The sequence below is a fragment of the Bufo gargarizans genome, unplaced genomic scaffold, assembly GCF_014858855.1.
Source record: "Bufo gargarizans isolate SCDJY-AF-19 unplaced genomic scaffold, ASM1485885v1 fragScaff_scaffold_395_pilon:::fragment_2:::debris, whole genome shotgun sequence".
Classification (NCBI taxonomy): Eukaryota; Metazoa; Chordata; class Amphibia; order Anura; family Bufonidae; genus Bufo; species Bufo gargarizans.
In genome coordinates this window covers 623832-642600 of record NW_025334108.1, presented here as the reverse complement: position 1 = coordinate 642600, position 18769 = coordinate 623832, and the positions used below count along the sequence as shown (strand labels likewise).

General features: G+C 42.7%; 1 protein-coding gene across 5 annotated transcripts in view; it reads left to right on the top strand.

Annotated features, from left to right (window-relative positions):
- Positions 1 to 18769, top strand: part of LOC122922497 — a 363771-nt gene that overhangs the window by 103198 nt on the left and 241804 nt on the right. The gene's annotated exons all lie outside the window — the stretch shown is intronic.

The window sequence follows — 18769 nt, the reverse complement described above, 5'->3', positions numbered from 1 at the left end:
CAATCCCTATGGGGCGGTGATTGGGGCATAATGGTTATATAAACCAATGCAAATGCTCATTGTCACCCAGCTTTTCCAGAACCCTGAATGGCATGCTGGACTAGCTATATGAAGGGTTTTATCACTACATAACTAGGTAAATTTGGAATTCAGAAGTGTAGGAGAGCTAGGTGACAACCTCTGCAGAGATGTAATGGAGGCCACACTTGGTACATACCTTCTGTATGTTCTATATCCATAAGTATAATATCAGGGCAACATGAGTATTTGCTGATTATGTAGTTTCATCTCAATCTTGCTACCACATGCTTAATAGCTTTTCAAAGCTGCTGAAATGCATATCTGCAAAAGTCTGGTGTGAAGCCAGGAATTATAACTGCATAACTAAACTGTTCAGCTGTATGTTCTTTTGATTGGTACTATGTATATCCTACAGCTGGTGCTGTTACTAAATCTATTTTCCAAACTCCCCCCACAGCTGCACATCACAGGAGGATACCCCGCCTCCCCAGGGACAGGAAACAACATGGAGATCTTTAAATAGTCCCCTCCTCTTATCTGCTCCAGTTGTTTCCTGTCCCTCTGGGAGTACGCGGAGATCCTCCTGTGGGAGAACGTCTGGTCCTTTTGTAAGCAGTGCCCAGTCAGCAAGAAGAACTCCGGGCAGGGAGCAGGGGCGCAGTACTGCCCTTCCTGACTCCTAGGCATAAGTCCTCCGTGCGAAGTCTCGCGAGAGGATGCGCGGGTCACGTGAGCTTTGACTCGCATGCAGGCGGAGCTCTGTGACGCGATTTCCCCTAGACAACGAGCGTTGAGATTTGCTTGGCATCCTTGGTGCAGCAGACGATTCTGCTATGTCGGCACCAGGAGAGGACACTATTTGTAGGCCTGCAGACTCAAAAATTGGGCCTGCAGGCCTGCAAAAATTGGCAGCCCGCTAAGACGGCCTCCTTGGGAGGTTAAAACTATTGCTCTCCTTTCTTATCTGTGCACCCCTTTTTGGTCAGAAACAATCTTTTACTTGCACCAGGGTGAGGGTCTAACTTATTATGTTCTGGGGCAGCCCCCTTTTCTGAAAGAGCACTCTTATGTATCTCCTAGGTCAGGGAGGCTCAGAAATCTGCGGAATCTTCCCAGGGGGTCAAAAAATGTTCCATCTGTAAAAAGGGTTTGCCGTCTGGATATAAAAAATAAACTCTGTTCAAGGTGTTTTAAAAAGATTGTTTCTGAGGAGTCTCCTTCCCATATTATAAAGGAGGAAGTGAGCAGTGTGGTGGATCAAAAATTAGCTTCTACGTCTCGAAGACCCTCTACTTTCATGACAGAGTTGTCCGCTTCCTTAGAGACTGACTGTCAGGAATATGAATTAGATGAAGGCTAACTTCCCTCCGGGTCTGAGTCGGATTCCTCAGAGGATGAGCCTGGAAGGCCGCTTTGTTCCATAGAGGACACTGATTCATTATTAAAAACTATTAGAGCGACCCTAAACTTGGAAGAATCCAAACAACCACGGTGCAGGACCTTATGTTCAAGGGCATAGGAGAAAAAAGGAAGATAATTTTTCCCCTTCACGCCAATATAACGTGATTATTTAATAAGGAATGGGTCGACCTAGAAAAAAGATCTAAGGTTTCTAGAGTCCTAAAAAGAAAATACCCTTTTGCAGAGGAAGATACAGCCTTTTGGAATAAGTGTCCAAAGGTAGATGCCCCAGTTGCAAAAATTACAAAAAATCTGCGTTACCCTTTGAGGATTTAGGTCTGCCGAAAGACCCTATGGACAAAAAAGGTGAGGCGTTACTGAAAAATCCTGGGAAGCCTCTATGTCCATCCTAAGGCCTAGTCTAGCTTCCACTTACATGGCCAGATCCAGCCAGTTTGAGGAACACCTAGTGGCAGGGACCCCCAGAGAAGATATTGTGGCCTCCTTACCAATGCTTAAGCAGGCGGCAAAGTTTTTAGCGGATGCCTCGGTAGATACGGTTAAACTGGCAGCCAGATCAGCGGCCCTCTCAAATGCCACCAGAAGAGCAGTGTGGCTGAAGTCAAGGGCAGGGGACACTGCATCTAAAAATAAGTTGTGCGGCATCCTTTGTGAAGGAGATAGATTGTTCGGATCGGTCCTGGATGACATTTTAGAAAAGGCCACGGATAAAAAGAAGTGTTTTCCCTCAGACCCGAGAAATTTTCGTCAAAAACTTTCCTGCGGCATCAAGAGGCAGGCAGGATCACAAAAAGAGATTTCTCGTCCCGATGGCGTTTGGGGAGGGGAAGAAGAGAAGGGTTTTTATTCACCCCCTCAGATTCTTCACAAGAATCATCTAAACAATGACGCCAGAGGCAGGGTAGGAGGAAGGTTAAAAGATTTCGGCCAGGGTTGGAGAAATATTTCCAGCTCTCTGTGGGTGCTGGACTTAATTTCGTCAGGCCTAAGGCTAGAAATCTACTCTCTACCCCAGGATGTTTTTCGGATTACAAAAAAAAAACAGATCGGTCCAATCTTTAATCCTAGACCAGGTGAAGGTCCTATTGCAGAAAGAAGGAACAGGATATTATTCCCCTATATTCCTTGTAAAAAAAAACAAAAAAAACGAACAGCTCTTACAGAGCCATTATAAATCTAAAAAGGTTGACCCTAAGTTCAGACCTGAGCGTTTTACAGCGCGTTCCAACCAGTGTGCCTCCAGCTGTTGCAAAACTATACCTCCCAGCATGCCCGCACAGCCAAAGGCAGACAGTCCTTTTGAGCCCTTACCGGAGATATCCTAAAAACTGCTTACTTTCAAAACAGTTTTTCTGATAGCTATTACCACAGCTAGAAAGGTGGGGGAAATACCAGCCTTTTCGTGCAGACCTCCTTATCTAGCCATCGGAGATGATAGAATAGTATTAAAACACTCTCCTTTTTTGCCCAAGGTGGTCTCTAAGTTCCACTGTCTACAGGAAGTGTCTCTTCCATCTTTTGGGTCTCCATCTGGCAGTCAAGAACAAAGATTCTTTCATAACCTAGATTGTGAGAAGAGCAGTACTGACCCATCTTAAAGCCACGGAGGATTTCAGAAAAACAGAGAGACTGTTTGTTCAATTTTCAGGCCCGAACAGGGGTAACGTGGCAAGCAAAGCATCTATTAGCCGATGGATCAGATCTGCAATCTTGTGGTGTTATGACTCAAAAAAAAAGTCGTCGTCCCCCAGCAGGTCTTAAAGCCCATTCAACTCTGTCAGTAGCAGCATCTTGGGCTGAATCGACAGATGTTCCATTAGAGCAGATTTGCCAGGCAGCCACCTGGTCCTCACCTTCCACTTTTTTTTTTAGGCATTATCAGTTGGATGTGTTAAGGAATAGAGAGTTATCCTTTGCTCGCAAAGTGTTTATCTGCGGTAGCCCCACCCTAATTTAGAGCTTCTGTTATTCCTCCGGTTACGTGCCGCTGGGGGGGGGGGGGGGCCAGCGTTGGGAAAGATTTCAATTACTTAGCAGTAATTGGTTTTTTTTTCTCTAGTCCCCACAGCGGCACGGGGAATTCCCCCCCCCCCCATTATATTTTGCCTTTTTTCTATATTGAAAAAATTAATCTTTTTGGAAAATATCCTTGTTCATGTTTTGTTCAATTTGGATAATACATAAATATTAATATCACAAAAACACAAATGCAATCGCACTCTGACCTGCCTTTATGCTGGTGGATGTTGAATAAGGCATTGGTGTACATTTTGGCCAAAACGTAATAAGCCACTCACCACGTCAAGGTCGCCTTCATGAGTGGTCCCTAACACTAGTTCCTACCTGTTATGGGCCATGACAGCCACACAAAGTCCAGGGAGCGCAGGTACAGCATGCACGCCAAGCGCACTCTGCTTTTAACCCCCGTCCGGTGCCATTACAGCTTTCATCGGATCCAGGGATGCAAGTACCAACATGCATTCTGAGCCCACTATATACTTCTCCTGGAGCCAAATGGCTACTGGTAGGTGCTCAGTTTTATACTGACTTTAAAACCAGCCTCCAGGGCAGACTAACTGGTCAGGTGTGCATGGCTGCTTGGAGATCGCCACGCCTCCAATATATACTACAAAGAAAAAAATGTAGGGGGGTAATATAAATATTAATATGTTGCATCCTTTCCTCTGTTGTTTACTGGAGCAGGTAAGGGGAGGGGACTATTTAAAGATCTCCATGTGGTTTCCTGTCCCTGGGGAGGCGGGGTATCCTCCTGTTACATGCCGCTGTGGGGGCTAGAGGAAAAACCAATTACCGGTAAGTAATTGAAATCTTTGTACTATTAGGAACTAGGAGATTCCTTCCAACAAAATGGCCACAGTCACTGTGTAGACAAAAATTATGCAACCTAAACCCAGCCCCCTTATCCTAAACTACCGGGCTCATGTGCATTAGCATATGTGGGGAAGAAGACATGGCTGCAGCCTGAGAAAACAATGCACTGATTTTCTGTTGTATTTTTTATGATCTGCAATTGTGATATCTCATGAAGCAAGATCAAATAACAATGACAAAGAAGATTGTTTGTTAGTTACTAGTTGTTTTGTTTGAATTCTCAGTTTACTGTCCCTCTTAAAAAAAAAAAAAAAAAATCATATTTTTGTACATTTCCAACCACAGTATTCTTCTTCAAGGCCTGGCTCCTTCTACTCTTGGCATCCTCAAGGTCCTAAAGCTGCTGTTAGCCAGATTGCACAGCCTCCTCTCCTGCCTGGACTGAGCGCACAGGCCTTTGTCAGACAAGAGTGATAAGTGTGCAGATGCATACCTGTCTCGCTGATCTAGCAAAGATCTTCTGCCAGATCATCAGATCATTAACCCTTTCATGACCAAGGGTCATTGATACCCCTGTGACCACGTCTAATTTTGCACTTTATGTGGTAATAACTTTGGCTTTTACTTATCCAAACCATTCTGAGATTTTCTCGTGACACATTGTACTTCATGAGTCATAAATTTGAGTCAATATATTTCACCTTTATTTATAAAAAAATTCCTAAATTTACCTAAAATTATGAAAAATTTGCAATTTTCAAAATTTCAATTTCTTTGCATTTAACCACCTCAGCCCCCTAGCTAAAACCCCCTTAACCAGTACAGGACCGCCGCACGCAGGATTGCGTCCTGGCGGCGGCCCTGTAATTCTTCCTGGACGCGCCGGCGCGTCCTCTCACAAGATTCAAGATTTCGGGCAGAGACGGCCAGCACGTGCGCAGTGCGGCCCGGAAATCGTTAAAGGAGTATTTCGTCACCAGCCTGGCAGGCTGGTGTCTTTTAAAAAATCGAATCAGAAGCCATATAACACCTTATATTTATAAATATAAGGTGTTAAATGGCTTGTGTGCTCCTATGCTGGTCCTTTTCGTCAGTTGGTCCCAGCAGATGAGCACACATCACAGTGAGTACACAAGACACAACACACTTAGCCCCAGATCACCCCCCATCACCCCAATTAACCCCTTGATCACTCCTGTCAATCACTAGTGAAAGGGGAAAAAGTGATCAGTGTAAGGCTACTTTCACACTAGCGTTCGTCGGTCCGCTCGTGAGCTCCGTTTGAAGGAGCTCACGAGCGGACCCGAACGCCTCCGTCCAGCCCTGATGCAGTCTGAATGGAGCGGATCCGCTCAGACTGCATCAATCTGGCGGCGTTCAGCCTCCGCTCCGCTCGCTGTCCGCCTGGCCGTGCGGAGGCGAGCGGATCCGTTCAGACTTACAATGTAAGTCAATGGGAACGGATCCGCTTGAAGATGACACCATATGTCTCAATCTTCAAGCGGATCCGTCCCCCATTGACTTTACATTGAAGGTCTGAACGGATCCGCTCAGGCATCTTGCACACTTAGAAATTTTTCTAAGTTATTAATGCAGACGGATCCGTACTGAACGGAGCCTCCGTCTACATTAATATGATCGGATCCGTTCAGAACGGATCCGATCAAGCGCTAGTGTGAAAGTAGCCTTAACTGTCACTTTTTGTTTTTCAACTAGTATTGACTGTTAGGTTTTAGGATAGTTTAGGCCCCTTTGTTAGGTAGTTAGCATCAGTTAGCGTCCAGCCCACCGCACCGCAGTCACTGATTCGCTGACTAGCGTATCGCTAATCAGCATTGGTACTTTTATAGTATCTGTAAGTGATCAGAACTGATCAGTCAGATCTATAAATGGTATTAGTGTCACCTTGGTTCGCCCTCCACCCAAAACGCAGTGTTTGCCCGATCAGGCCTGGTCGCCCACACGTGCGTTCACCCATGCCCGCCCCGCTGCAGTGACAAAAAAATTATTTTAAAACTGATTATTAAAATCAGTTTTGATATTTTTTATCAATCGCAGCGGCTTCCGGTACTTCGCTAGCCTCCCATTTGTAAGACAGGCTTGCTTTTTTTTTCTTGGGTAGTCTCAGGGAATACCCCTAAATTTAGTTGACCAAATGGCAAATAAGGGGTATTCTTCTGAAGAGGCTTACAGGCTTCTGACCCAGTCGGATGAGGAATGGGAACCCTCATCTGACTAATCCAGTGGGTCAGAATACGAACCTGTAGAAAGCAGTGGCAGTCTGACCCAAAGTTCGGACGAGGAGGTTGAGGTCCCTGATACCACCAGGCGTACCCGGCCCTGTGTTGCTAGACCACAGGTTGCGCAGGATCCGCTTCAAGGGCAGCAGAGTGGGGCTGGTGCTGTCTGATTACGTGGTGAGGCATACACCAGCAGCCCATCCTGGACCTAGTACCAGCACTACCTTACAACATGGTGAAGTGGCGAGCCTCAGAAGGGCAGTTGAATCTGGTACGGTGGCATGTGCTTTAGTTCCCCCACCGCAGAGACAGGCCCGTAGAGCCCCTAAAGTCCCTGAGGTGCTGGCAAACCCTGATTGGCAGCCCCCAACTTCAGCCACACCAGTAGTTCCCCCTTTCACCTCCCAGTCTGGAGTTCGGGTTGAGACAGCTCAGATCGGATTGGCCCTGTTTTTTTTTGAGCTGTTCTTGACTGCGGAGCTGTTCTCACGCTTTAGGGCCCCTAAAATGCCAGGGCAGTATAAATACCCCACATGTGACCCCATTTTGGAAAGAAGACACCCCAAGGTATTCCGTGAGGGGCATGGTGAATTCATAAAAGGTTTTTTTGTTTTGTTTTTGTTTTTTGGGCACAAGTTAGCGGAAATTGATTTATTTTATTTTTATTTTTTGTTTTATCTCCTTTTCTGCTAACTTGTGACAAAAAGTTCAATCTTTCATGGACTCAATATGCCCCTTGTTCCGAAATGTCCAAATTTGTGTAGTATGTGACAGATATATTGTATCTTTATGTCAAACCTTGTAAATTTTTCATGATTCTGTGACATGCTTCTGGAATGAAAATTGATAAAAGTTAATAAAGATTATATTAAAAATAAAAAATGCCCCTTAGCGAATACCTTGGGGTGTCTTCTTTTCAAAATGGGGTCATTTTTGGGGTGTTTGCGGAGACCCTCAAATGCCAGGGAAGTCCAATCATTACATGTATGGCCAGCATTAGGCGTTTCTGCTATTCTCCTTATATTGGGCATACGGGTAATGAGAGATTTTTTTTTTTTCCCGTTCAGCCTCTGGGCTGAAAAAAAAAGTACACGGCATAGATTTCTTCATTCGCATCGATCAATGTGGATGAAAAAATCTCTGCCAAAAGATGTGCAAACAGAGGGGAAAGGCGTCTGCCAGGACATAGGAGCTCCGCCCAACATCCAAACCCACTCAGCCCGTATGCCTTGGCAAACCCGATTTCTCCATTCACATCAATCGATGTGGATGAATAAATCGTTGCCGGAATAATGTTAAATTTTTTTTATTTACTTTTTTTATATGCAAAGTGTTTGCCAAAGCATATGAACACCGCCCCTCAGCTCATAAGCCTCGGCAAACGTATATTTTTTTACTGCAGAGGAGAAATCTCGTCTTGCAGCGCCGCATACACCGACTTTTGTGTAATCTGACAGCAGCGCAATGCTTCTGTCAGAATGCACATCAGTGCTGCAGCTGGTTGAGCGCTTGGTCCACCTAGAAGGTAAAAAAAAACTAACAAAAAATAAAAGCGAAGTACAGGAAGCCGCTGCGATTGATAAAAAAAAATAAAAAAATCAGTTTTGATATTTTTATCGCCGCAGCACTTGTGTAGTGATTGTGCAGTGATAAAAAAAAAAATAACATGTGGGTGACCGATCAGGCCTGATCGGGCAAACACTGCGTTTTGGGTGGACGGCGAGCTAAGGGGACACTAATACTATTATAGATCTGACTGTGATCAGTTCTGATCACTTACAGATACTATAAAGTACCAATGCTGATTAGCGATACGCTAACCAGCGAATTAGTGACTGTGGTGGGCTGGGCGCTAACTGAAGCCAACTACCTACCAAAGGGGCCTAAACTAACCTAAACATAACAGTCAATACTGGTGAAAAACAAAAAAGTGACAGTTTACACTGATGACTTTTTTCCCTTTCTCTAGTGATTGACAGGGGTGATCAAGGGGTTAATTTGGGTGATGGGGGGGGGGGGGGGTGATCTGGGGCTAAATATGTAGTGCTTGGTGTACTCACTGTGATCTGTGCTCTCTGCTGGGACCAACCGACGAAAAGGACCCAGCAGAGAGCACAGAAGCCATTTAACACATTATATTTATAAATCTAATGTATTATATGGCTTGTGGTTCGTTTTTTTCAAATTCACCAACCTGCCAGCGCTGATCATTGGCTGGCAGGCTGGTGACCAACTCTTTCTGCGCCTTTTGCCGACCCGCACTGCGCATGTGCTGGCCGGATATGCGCTTCGTCCCAAAGCTGTGAACCTGGACAACCCCTTTAACGTCCTATGTAGTTCCGATCACCGGCATGCGGTGATCGGAGCTGGGTGCCTGCTGAAATCAATTGGCAGGCACCCTGGGTCAATGCCAAGGGGGGTCATGTGAACAACCCCCCCCCCCCCCCCCCCCGTATCAGCAAGTGCTGTCAATTCAGACCTGCGGTTTGCAGCGCTTTCGGAAGTTTCTGATCCCCGCATTTTGTGACCGCGGGGATCAGAATCTTCAGAATACCGGGCGCGGGCAGGAGGGCGGTGTGCAGGCGGACTCTTTCACAAACAAAAACACTTATCACTGAATAAAAATTGAAAAAATAAAATTCCCTACACATGTTTGATATCGCCACGTCCGTAAGGACCTGATCTATAAAACAGTCATGTTACTTTCCTGAACGGTGAACGCCATAATTTCTTTTTTAAAACTGATGAAATTGACATTTTGCCCACTTTACTTCCCAAAAGGTAATAAAAGTGACCAAAAAAGTCGTATGTATGCCAAAATAGTACCAATCAGACAGTCACCTCATCCCGCAAAAAATCAGCCCCTACATGAGACAATGGCTTAAAAAATAAAACTATATGGCTTTCAGACTAAAACATGTTTTTTTTCAAAAATGCTTTTTTATGTTAAACGTAAAAAAAAAAAAACATATTAGATATTGCCGCGTCCATAAGAACCTGTTCTATAAAAATACCACACTACCTAAACCCTGAGCTGAACATTGTTTAAAAAAAAAAACGGTGTAAAAGTTACGACCCATACAGACGTGGACAAAATTGTTGGTACCCTTTGGTCAATGAAAGAAAAAGTCACAATGGTCACAGAAATAACTTTAATCTGACAAAAGTAATAATAAATTAAAATTCTATAAATGTTAACCAATGAAAGTCAGACATTGTTTTTCAACCATGCTTCAACAGAATTATGTAAAAAAATAAACTCATGAAACAGGCATGGACAAAAATGATGGTACCCCAAACTTAATATTTTGTTGCGCAACCTTTTGAGGCAATCACTGCAATCAAACGCTTCCTGTAACTGTCAATGAGACATCTGCACCTCTCAGCAGGTATTTTGGCCCACTCCTCATGAGCAAACTGCTCCAGTTGTGTCCGGTTTGAAGGGTGCCTTTTCCAGACTGCATGTTTCAGCTCCTTCCAAAGATGCTCAATAGGATTGAGGTCAGGGCTCATAGAAGGCCACTTTAGAATAGTCCAATTTTTTCCTCTTAGCCATTCTTGGGTGTTTTTAGCGGTGTGTTTTGGGTCATTGTCCTGTTGCAAGACCCATGACCTGCGACTGAGACCAAGCTTTCTGACACTGGCTAGTACATTTCTCTCTAGAATTCCTTGATAGTCTTGAGATTTCATTGTACCCTGCACAGATTCAAGACACCCTGTGCCAGACGCAGCAAAGCAGCCCCAGAACATAACAGAGCCTCCTCCATGTTTCACAGTAGGGACAGTGTTCTTTTCTTGATATGCTTCATTTTTTCGTCTGTGAACATACAGCTGATGTGCCTTGGCAAAAACTTCGATTTTTGTCTCATCTGTCCACAGGACATTCTCCCAGAAGCTTTGTGGCTTGTCAACATGTAGTTTGGCATATTCCAGTCTTGCTTTTTTATGATTCGTTTTCAACAATGGTGTCCTCCTTGGTCGTCTCCCATGTAGTCCACTTTGGCTCAAACAACGACGGATGGTGCGATCTGACACTGATGTTCCTTGAGCATGAAGTTCACCTTGAATCTCTTTAGAAGTCTTTCTAGGCTCTTTTGTTACCATTCGGATTATCCGTCTCTTAGATTTGTCATCAATTTTCCTCCTGCGGCCACGTCCAGGGAGGTTGGCTACAGTCCCATGGATCTTAAACTTATGAATAATATGTGCAACTGTACTCACAGGAACATCTAGTTGCTTGGAGATGGTCTTATAGCCTTTACCTTTAACATGCTTGTCTATAATTTTCTTTCTGATCTCTTGAGACAGCTCTTTCCTTTGCTTCCTCTGGTCCATGTCGAGTGTGGTACACACCATATCACCAAACAACACAGTGATTACCTGGAGCCATATATATAGGCCCAATGGCTGATTACAAGGTTGTAGACACCTGTGATGCTAATTAGTGGACACACCTTGAATTAACATGTCCCTTTGGTCACATTATGTTCTGTGTTTTCTAGGGGTACCATCATTTTTGTCCATGCCTGTTTCATGAGTTTATTTTTTTACATAATTCTGTTGAAGCATGGTTGAAAAACAATGTCTGACTTTCATTGGTTAACATTTATAGAATTTTAATTTATTATTACTTTTGTCAGATTAAAGTTATTTCTGTGACCATTGTGACTTTTTCTTTCATTGACCAAAGGGTACCAACAATTTTGTCCACGTCTGTATGTGGTTGTAAACTGCTGTATGGCCACATGGCAGGGCGCAGAAGGAAAGGAATGCCATATGGTTTTTTGAAGAAAGTGTTTGCTGGACAGTTTTTTTTGACACCATGTCCCATTTGAAGCCACCCGATGCACCCCTAGAGTAGAAACTCCAAATGTGACGCCATTTAAGAAACTACACCCCTCAGGGTATTCAAAACAGATTTTACAAACTTTGTTAACTCCTTTTCGTGTTGGTGTCTAAAAACCAATCCAGCAAAATCTCTTCCAAAATCTAAATGGCGTTCCTTTTCTTCTGCGCCCTGCTGTGTGCCCGTACAGTAGTTTTTGACCACATATGGGGTGTTTCTGTAAACTGCAGAATCAGAGTAATAAATGTTGAGTTTTGTTTGGCTCTTAAGCCTTGCTTTGTTACTGGAAAAAAAATATTAAAATAGAAATTCTTCCAAAAGAGTGAAATTCTGACATTTTATCTCCATTTTCCATTAAATCTTATGGAATGCCTAAAGGGTTAATAAAGCTTGTAAAATCTGTTTTGAATACCTTGAGGGGTGTAGTTTCTTAGATGTGGTCACTTTTATGGAATTTCTAGTCGTGGCCAAAAGTATGACACAAATATTAGTTTTTACAAAGTTTGCTACTAAACTGCTTGTTTCAGTTGTTTCTGTGATGTAGTGAAATATAATTACACGCACTTAATACGTTTCAAAGGCTTTTATCGAGATTTATGCATAGAGCCAGTATTTGCAGTGTTGGCCCTTCTTTTTCAGGACCTCTGCAATTCGACTGGGCATGTTCTCAATCAACTTCCGGTCCAATTCCCGACTGATAGCAACCCATTCTTTCATAATCACTTCTTGGAGTTTGTCAGAATTAGTGGGTTTTTGTTTGTCCACCCGCCTCTTGAGGATTGACCACAAGTTCTCAATGGGATAAAGATATGGGGAGTTTCCAGGCCATGGACCCAAAATGTCTGTTTTGGTCCCAGAGCCACTTGGTTATCACTTTTGACTTATGGCATGGTGCTCCATCGTGCTGGAAAATGCATTGTTCTTCACCGAACTGTTGTTGGATTGTTGGAAGAAGTTGCTGTTGGAGGGTGTTTTGGTACCATTCTTTATCCATGGCTATTTGTTTTGGCAAAATTGTGAGTGAGCCCACTCCCTTGGATGAGAACCCCACACATGAATGGTCTCAGGATGCTTTACTGTTGGCATGACACAGGACTGATGGTAGCGCTCACCTTTTCTTCTCCGGACAAGCCTTTTTCCTGATGCCCCAAACAATCGGAAAGAGGCTTCATCGGAAAATATGACTTTGCACCAGTCCTCAGCAGTCCATTCACCATACTTTCTGCAGAAGATCAATCTGTCCCTGATGGTTTTTTTTGGGGAGAAGTGGCTTCTTTGCTGCCCTTCTTGACACCAGACCATCTTCCAAAGGTCTTCGCCTCACTGTGCGTGCAGATGCGCTCACACCTGCCTGCTGCCTTCCTGAGCAAGCTCTGCACTGGTGGCACTCTGATCCCGCAGCTGAATCCTCTTTAGGAGACGATCCTGGCAATTGATGAACTTTCTTGGATGCCCTGAAGTCGTCTTAACAAGAATTGAACCTCTTTCCTTGAAGTTCTTGATGATCCTATAAATTGTTGATTGAGGTGCAATCTTAGTAGCCACAATATCCTTGCCTGTGAAGCCATTTTTATGCAAGGCAATGATGGCTGCACATGTTTCTTTGCAGGTCACCATGGTTAACAATGGAAGAACAATGATTTCAAGCAGCACCTTCCTTTTAACAGGTCAAGCCTGCCATTTTAACCCAATCAGCCTGACATAATGATCTCCAGCCTTGTGCTCGTCAACATTCTCACCTGAGTTAACAAGACGATTACTGAAATGATCTAAGCAGGTCCTTTAATGACAGCAATCAAATGCAGTGAAAAGTTTTTGGGGGGGATTAAGTTAATTTTCATGGCAAAGAAGGACTAATCAATTCATCTGATCACTCTTCATAACATTCTGGAGTATATGCAAATTGCTATTATAACAACTTTTCCAATTTCCAATATTTATGTAATTCTCAAAACGTTTGGCCACGACTGTACTCTAGGGGTGCATCAGGGGTTTTTCCATTGGGACAAGGGGTCAAAAAAAAGGCCATCAAAATCTGCCTTCCAGAAACCATGTAGCGTTCCTTTCCTTGTTCGCCCTGCCGTGTAACCGTACAGAAGTTTACGACCACATATGGGGTGTTTCTATAAACTACATATACAGGGCAATCCATATTGAGTTTTGTTTGGCTGTTAATCCTTGCTTTGTTACTGGAAAAAATTGATTAAAATGGAAAATTTGCCCAAAAATCTAAATTATTAATTTTATCTTCATTTGCCATTAACTATTGTGGAACACCTAAAGGGTTAACAATGTTTAAAATCAGTTTTAAATTTCTTGAGGGGTGTAGTTTCTATTATGTAAGCCTCACAAAGTGACTTCAGACCTGAACTAGTCCTTAAAAAGTGGGTTTTTGAAAATGTCTGTCTGAAATATTTCAAGATTTGTTTCTAAACTTCTAAGCCTTGTAACGTCCCCAAAAAATTAAATGTCATTACCAAAATGATCCTAACATGAAATAGACATATGGGGAATGTAAAGTAATACCTATTTTTGTAGGTATTACTATGTATTATAGAGGTAGAAAAATTGAAACTAGGAAATTAGCAATTTTTTCCATATTTTTTGTAAATTTGGTATGTTTTTTACAAATAAAAATGAATTTTTTTGACTCCATTTTACCAGTCTTAGTACAAAATGTGATAAAAAACTCTCAGAATGGCTTGGATAAGTCAAAGCGTTTTAAAGTTTACACCACATAAAGTGACTCTGGTCAGATTTGCAAAAAATGGCCTGGTCCTTAAGATGAAAATGAGCCCCTTCCCTAAGGGGTAAAGGAAAATGGAAATGCTGACCTATACCATTGTGTTTGGGATTGTAGGAAGGTGATAGTTATGGAATCAGATCGTACTGACGTTAAATGACAAATTACATGCTAAACTAGGTTGCACCCTAGAAGAAACTTTCATTTAACAGCTCCGCAGACACCAATAGTGACACATGGTATATTATTAGCTACCAAGAGATGTATCCTCAAACATTGGTTAGTTCCATCGGTTCCAAGTATAAGAGAGAGGTGATAGATCATTCAACATTTTGTCTTCTAGCAGACAGATGGGAGACAGAGGTTTGTAAAGACATGACTCATAAAAACTGAGAAATGGTTGGCTTTTATCCAGATCTTATTTGAGAGGGTAGAACAAAGTATTTATCTAGATCAATTACTTCCTGGAATAAGGTTTTCTTTATATATATTTTTTTTATATCCTCTTGAAATTGAGGCGTTAAGTTATCACATTTGTGTACTTTGTACCTGTTAAGGCAGGAGTGGCCAACCCGTGTCTCTTGAGCCACTTGCAGCTCTTTGCTTTGTCAAGTGCGGCTCTAGCTGTGGAGCTGGGAAGCAGTCAGGCCGGCTCACTCTCCACCCCACGGTCAGATCTCTTTTCCTGATCGGGCACTGTTGCTACTTTGCAGCTCCAGCTCACTCTTCACTATGTCCTGATGCACACAGTGTGAGAGCGTATTATGTGGGGACACGTTATGCTCATCAGGTCACAGTGGAGTGTCATACATGCAGAGTAGCAGAAGCCGAGTGCCTGATCAGGAGAAGGAAGAGATTTTTTTAAATTATAGAACTGAGCATAGGTGTCTGATCTAAGCATGGGTACAGCACCTTTTGTGTGCTGTACCGGTTCATCTTGAGATGTAACGTGTACAGGTGCACGCTCCGTCACTTTGACTGATTTCTTATTGAGCAGTGTATCCTGTCTGCACTGCTCAATAATCATAGCAGCATCCGTGAGGGATGGCTCCCTAGCTGCACTTAAACGGATTGCAGTGTCAAGGTATGGGAATTTTTCCACAAACATGCGTATCATACCCTGTGGAATTGTTATACCGTGATCCTTTGTAACCCTTCTGTACATTGCTGCAAACTGACTACACATAGACAAAGGTTCGTCGTGTATAGTGGGTCTGAACTTGAACAGAATATCTGGAGTGACGTCCCTATGGCCTGTTGCCAGTCTAATGAGTATGGAGGGACGTTCCTCCTTACCATAAAACTGTCCATTCATGGGTCGCGTCCTCCCCGTTACCTCATACCTTTTGGTTTAGGTGTGTAGGCAACCATAACTTGAATAACTCCATGCGATACTTGTTACAGTGACCCTCGAAGATATTGCATGAAGTAAACGGATCTACACTGGGATCGTATTTTGGGATCTCCTTGCAAATCCGTAACAGGAAGTTTATACTTTCCATACTGGAATGGTTAGGATAAGTTTTCCCGTCTTTCCGGACATGTTAGCAGATTGGACGTGGTAAATGGCCAACCACTTTCCTCTCCCCAATTGTTGTCCTGTTCCTGGAATCGGTTGCTGTACCTATTCTCCCTGGGTGTTTGGGTGAAATGTAGCGTCCATTCCATCTGTCCCCTAGTGTCTACTGCGTCGCATGTTTGATCCGTGGGAGACCTTGGCACCGCCGCCGCTGTCTCCCCCTGTGCCGTTCTCGAAACACAAACCTGTTTCGTGGGCAACATGCTGATGGGGTTGTATGTGCTTTGTTTGCTGAGGTGTTGCAGTGTGGAGAAGTTCATACTCCCTTTTTGACGAGAGACCATCTTCTTTGGTGCCGTTGTTTTTTGTACTGTGTTGCTGCATGGAGGTTGGCCTTCAATATTCGGAACCCCTTCTCCCGACCAACCCAACGACTTCTGTTCGGCTTCAGTGATGATGGTTCTCTCTTCAGTGGTGTAGGTGATGACCTCTCTCCTGACTTCAGTGGGCATGTAAGGGAATCAGAAAATATTAATATACAAAAATCTGAAAAGATTTTAGATTCTCTGCTGTATAGATTGTTCTGTGTTTGGTTCTGATTGAACAAAACGCTTTACCTGTCCGAACTATCAGGCTATAGACTCTCAGAATCCACTGGCCATGTCCCTCCCGCCTGACTAGTTCACAGCGTAAGCGATCTTTCACACCAAAACCAAACACAGATAAAAATTCCTACAGTGGGCCTGGCTCGCTAATGTTAAAGGGGATATTAATTATTGCTATTTATGCAAATCTCAATAATCATAAATAGGCGTGAGTCGTCTAGTGATGCCTCCGCCTATTTGTGCTAATTAAACAATCACTACTGATTACCTTGCTCTACACTGAACTGCCTGCGTCTATTGCTGCGGCACCTATTAAACGCTATACGTTAGTCTAATATCTGCTTATAATTATATATATATATCAGCACACAACAATATTGTCATGGTTTAAATCGCTCTGTGACAATGGCCACACCCATCTGACTCTCAGCCAAGCTCTTGAACTAGTCCCTGCTTACCTCATTTGCATAGCCAATTAGAGGGGGCTTTACAATTTACCAATTGAAAGAGGTGTTCCAACTGTCAATATAAATATATGTGGGGCATTCAATATCTAACTATACCTGACACTTAATTACAAGTTAACAGCCCATCCAACCTACCCCTTGAAGCTCATCAAGAGAATGCCAAGGGTGTGCAAAGCAGTAATCAAAGCAAAAGGTGGCTACTTTGAAGAACCTAGAATATGACCTATTTTCAGTTTCACACTTTTTTGTTATGTATATAATTCCACATGTGTTAATTCATAGTTTTGATGCCTTCAGTGGGAATCTACAATTTTCATAGTCATGAAACCAGGGCTCAGAAGCTGCATCTGGATTTTCTGTCATGGTTTTTAAAGTATAACTCATCTTTTTTTTTTTTTTTTTTTGGGGAGTATTGGATTGTGGTGATTAATATCTCCTTGGTGTCCCTATTTCAGCTTTTCACTGTGTATTCAATTACCCCTTAATTCCACAGTTTTGTTCCCTGTACTGCCTATTTTTACCTCTGCTTAAAATCAGGTTGCTATGCAGGTCCGTCCTCTGTGTTGAAGGACGGAGGATGCAAAAGCACGCAGCCTGCAAGGTCAGATTACAGACAGCCAGGGACTGTAAGTAAATGATTAAAGCCAGTTCCTCCCCAGCAGCTGATAACAGTGCCTGGGCTGTGTGCACTTCTCCCTGTCCCTGCGCTTGGCAGACGCTCACTCACTCAGCAGAGCTGAAGAAGTAAAGTCGAAGCAGCGCAGACCAGGGAAGGGAGATCTGCCATCTGCTCAGTGTATAAATGAAAGCAACATGTGTTAAGAGGACCCCTTTGTGCTGCAGGAGATTAACCCTTTAGGGGGAGGACTCTGGTTACTGACACTTTTGGGGGGCTATTGTTACTGGCTAGTGAGGGCAGGCGGGATTAGCCTCAGGGTGAGGGCAGTGGCGGCCATCTTAACTGAATAGTGAAATTGCAGTTTTATGCAGACTGGTTGCTAAGGGCTGAATCTTATTAAATATGGGGTAAGTCAGTCTAATAGTAACTGATTCTGGAATATCATGTTATTAGTAACTACATATATGAAAATTGAAATCGGGGTCTAAGTGTGACACTTATCCTTTAAGAGCAATAACTTTTTATTTTTTGTTGATTGATCTGCATGAGGGCTTATTTTGTGCGAGACAAGCTGTAGTTTTTATTGGCACCATTTTAATCACCCCCATCCCCAATAATAATAATGATGATAATAAAAAACAAATGTCATACTATTAAAATATAAAAATATTTATCCCACACGGTAAACCGTTTAATTGTAAAAAATAAAAATGGCTGATTAGCCTTTATTTTTATTTTTTTACTTCACCTCTTACAAAATTTTATAAAAAGTAATCAAAGAATCATACACACTCCCAAATGATATTTATTAAAACGACATATCATCCTGCAAAAAATAATCTGTAGACATAGCTGTAAAAATTTTATGGGGGGTCTTAATATGGCATTGCTAAGAATTTTTATTTTTTTTCTGTATTAAAACCCAAGAACATGTATACAAATGTGATATCATTGTAATCGTACTGACCCAAAGAACGAAGGGCAGATCAGTCAATCAGTTTTACCACTTAGGGAATGCTGTAAATATAAAACCTTAAAACTGTGGCAGAATAGCATTTTTTTTCCCCAACTCCATTTATTATTATTATTTTTTTCCTGTTTACCACTACATTGCAAGCAACAGTAAACGGTGCCATTGGAAAGCATAACTTGTCCCAAAGAAAACCAAACCCTCGTACTGCTACTTGAACTGGAGAAATAAAGTTAAGGCTCCAAGAAGGCAGGGAGTAACCCAAAAAAAATAAAAATGGAAAATCGCAGGGTCTTGAAGAGGTTAATAAAGTCCAATTGGAAAAATGATATTTAGCCCAAAACGAATAAAATGCAATCGTATAAAAAATTGCTTCAAAGGTGTCCATAGCCTTTAAAGGGTTTATCCTATGACTAATGAAAAAAAAAAAAAAGGAAAATGAGCTATCATATAGTACATGACACTCTTTCTAACAAAGCTAGAAC